Source organism: Ovis canadensis, chromosome 18 (genome assembly GCF_042477335.2).
Source record: "Ovis canadensis isolate MfBH-ARS-UI-01 breed Bighorn chromosome 18, ARS-UI_OviCan_v2, whole genome shotgun sequence".
Taxonomy (NCBI): domain Eukaryota; kingdom Metazoa; phylum Chordata; class Mammalia; order Artiodactyla; family Bovidae; genus Ovis; species Ovis canadensis.
Window position 1 is genome coordinate 54,280,786 of NC_091262.1, and position 2,676 is coordinate 54,283,461.

Sequence of the window (2,676 nt, forward strand, 5' to 3'; positions counted from 1 at the left end):
ATACCAGTGTCACCTATAAGCTTATTATTATTATTATTAAAAATGCAATATCTCGGGCCCTAACCCAGACCTATTGAATCAGAATTTTAATAAACCTGAGAAAAACTGGAATAGGCCTTTCTATGACTCATAGGTTTCTTCTCTGCAAGAAAGTAGAGTCAAACCAGTGCCCAGCTATGCTGAATCAAAGACTGAGCAAAATAAATATGAGAGTTTGACTGTTTTGCTCATTATCAACATTAACAAAAAGGTTTATCCAAAGGCTACTCCTTCATGTTTAGGAAAGTAAACTGGATCCTTTGGAAAGCTGGATCCTTTGCACCCAGTGCTACACTCAATAGAATGGATGACTCACAAAAAGCATATTCAGGTACTTCCCTGGTGGTCCAGTGGCTATGACCCTGCACTCCTAATACAAGGGTCCCAGGTTCAATCCCTGGCCAGGGAACTAGATCCCAGATGCCACAACTAAGAGTTCACATGCCTGCAACTAAAGTTCCTGCGTGTTCCAACTGAGACTTGGTACTTTTACTTAATAAACAAATGAATCAGTAAATAAATAAATAAGTACATTCACCAAACATTCATCATCAAGAGCCATGGTGGGGTCACACTACCATTCAGATACATAATATTTCTAAATTCCTTTCAACTGTTCAATCACTTGTATATCTGTGGTATTACTTTAACATCACATATTTGAGTAGATATCATTATCATTTCTTCTTTCTTAGTATATTGGAAAACTGAAACTTGAAGTTACTTTAGTGACTGCTCAAAGTCACCAGTTAGATAATGGTAAAGGTGAGGCTTCTTTTAAAAAACTACACTTTGTATACCTATGATTGTTGCTCAGTCGCTAAGTCATGTCTAACTCCTTGCAAGCCACTGACTGCAGCACTCCAGGCTTCTATGTCCTTCACCTATGATACCTGTAGAATTTATTCACTCAACAGTTACAGAACATTTCTAAAGCAATGTGGGTTTACATCCTGATGCCAGGGATCTACTGTATTGAACTTAGGAAGAAAGCCTTCCTAAGTGAACAATGCCAATAAATAGAGGAAAATAGTAGAATGGGAAAGACTAGAGATCTCTTCAAGAAAATTAGAGACACCAAGGGAATATTTCATGCAAAGATGAGCACAATAAAAGACAGAAATGGTATGGACCTTACAGAAGCAGAAGATAGAGAAGAAGAGGTGGCAAGAATACACAGAAGAACTATACAAAATGATTTAATGACCTTGATAACCACAATGGTGTGATCACTCACCTAGAGCCAGACATCCTGGAGCACAAAGTCAAGTGGGCCTTAGGAAACATCACTAGGAACATAGCTAGTGGAGGTGGAATTCCACCTGAGCTATTTCAAATCCTAAAAGATGATGCTGTGAAAGTGCTGCACTCAATATGTCAGCAAATTTGGAAAACTCAGCAGTGGCCACAGGGCTGGAAAAGGTCAGTTTTCATTCCAGTCCCAAAAAAGGGCAATGCCAAAGAATGTTCAAACCACCACACAATTGCACTCATCTCACGTGCTAATAAAGTCATGCTCAAAATTCTCCAAGCCAGGCTTCAATAGTACATGAACCAAGAACTCCCAGATGTTCAAGCTGGATTTAGAAAAGGCAAAGGAACCAGGAATCAAATTGTCAACATCCATTGGCTAATAGAAAAAGCAAGAGAATTCCAGAAAAAACATCTGCTTCACTCACTGAACCACTTCAAAGATAGATGAAGAGTAGGGTAGAGATAACTATCAGCATTATGATTAAACCTCAGAGTAAGACAAACAGTGCAAAACATTATCAGATCTTCCTCATGGAAGTCTACTGCTGTCAGACTGAGAGCACAGAGGCGCGAACCCAAAGCAAGTCTCTCTCGGGCCTTCCCAAGAGTCCCTTGCTCGGGAGAAAAGGGCGGGAGGAAGAGGCAGGGCTGGGACTGCAGTCCTCTGTCAAATCACCAAGCTGAATTCAGAGCACCACCAGCAGGAGGAAGTGAAGGAAGACAACTGCTGCTGCTGCTGCTAAGTCGCTTCAGTCGTGTCCGACTCTGTGTGACCCCATAGATGGCAGCCCACCGGGCTCCCCCATCCCTGGGACTCTCCAGGCAAGAATACTGGAGTGGGTTGCCTTTCCTTCTCCAGAGGAAGACAACAGCGCTGCATTAATATATGTCCCTCCACAATGAAGAAAATATAAGGAAGTAAGAAACAATGGTTTCCTCACCCAGTTTCACTCAGCTTTTCAGTCTCTAAACCCTTTGGGGTAACTGTTAAGCTAGGGATAAACTGGAAATGGAATTATTTTCCAAGAGAAGAGATTTGTAGCATACTATCACCACAAGACCAACTCTCAATTTCAAGAGACCACTCCCCAACAGCCACCACTACCTTATTTTGGGTTGTCTTAGGTCAACATAGTTTTGCTCCAAAATGCTTTGAAATGGATCAGAACCATACAATGGGTTAAAATTTCTAAGGCCACTCTATTATTCATAGCCTAGGAAAAGGGGACGACAGAGGATGAGATGGCTGGATGGCATCACCGACTCGATGGACATGAGTCTGAGTGAACTCCAGGAGATAGTGATAGACAGGGAGGCCTGGCGTGCTGTGATTCATGGGGTCGCAAAGAGTTGGACACAAGTGAGCGACTGAACTGAACTGAA

The 2,676-nt window shown here is 41.9% G+C and overlaps 1 non-coding gene across 1 annotated transcript; it reads left to right on the forward strand.

Moving 5' to 3' along the window:
• Positions 1-375: 375 nt before the first annotated feature.
• On the forward strand, positions 376-448 carry TRNAR-CCU (transfer RNA arginine (anticodon CCU)). The gene has a single exon. It is a non-coding gene; the product is annotated as a tRNA-Arg (tRNA).
• The last annotated feature ends 2,228 nt before the right edge of the window (positions 449-2,676 follow it).